Source organism: Orycteropus afer, unplaced genomic scaffold (assembly GCF_000298275.1).
Source record: "Orycteropus afer afer isolate SDZICR_OR568_19922 unplaced genomic scaffold, OryAfe1.0 scaffold00005, whole genome shotgun sequence".
Classification (NCBI taxonomy): domain Eukaryota; kingdom Metazoa; phylum Chordata; class Mammalia; order Tubulidentata; family Orycteropodidae; genus Orycteropus; species Orycteropus afer.
In genome coordinates, this window is record NW_006921592.1 from 9,356,065 (window position 1) to 9,356,892 (window position 828).

Sequence of the window (828 nt, forward strand, 5' to 3'; positions counted from 1 at the left end):
AATGGGATGCTTGAACAAACAGGAGTTTATTCTCTTACAGTTTGGAGGCTTTAAGTCCAAGTTCAAAGTACCAGGCTCTAGGGGCTGAGTGAAAGGCCCTCAACCTTGAGCTTCAGCTCTACCTTCTGCTTCCAGCCCCCTGAAGCTAGAGACATTTCTTCATTCAGGCAGCTACTAGCTGCTGAGGCTAACAAGCCCAAGGCCGGCAAATAAAATGGCACAGTCCCAATGTTACCAAACCATATGGCAGGCCATTAATTCAAGTCCATTAAAAGTCCCAAGGTCGGCAGAGCACGGCAGGCTGCTGAACAATGACACAGCTACATGTAGGGTTCAAGCATGCCATAAGCTAGAGACTATCCCCAAGGCTTCTTCTTATATAACAAGAAGCAGACCACATCCCAAAGACAGCTATTCAGCTGCTTGTGGTAGATCCCACCATGGAACTGATTGCCAGTCTCATCATGGGGAATAACTACCACCAGCTGCCCAGCCACTCAACCAGGCCCAGCCAAGTTGACATACAAATTTAACTACCACAGATGGCCACCAAACATGTGAAAAGATGCTTAGTGTCATTAGCCATCAGAGGGATGCAAATCAAAGTGACAATGAGATACCATTTTACTCTCATTAGGATGGCTAAGATAACAAACAAACAAACAAACAAAAAAAAAAACAGAAAATAACAAATGTTAGTGAGGATGTAGGGAAATTGGAATCCTTACCAATTGCTGGTGGGAATGTAAAATAGTACGGTTGCTGTGGAAAACAGTGTGGTGACTCCTCAAAAAATGAAAATAGAACTCTATCATATGTCCAAGCAAT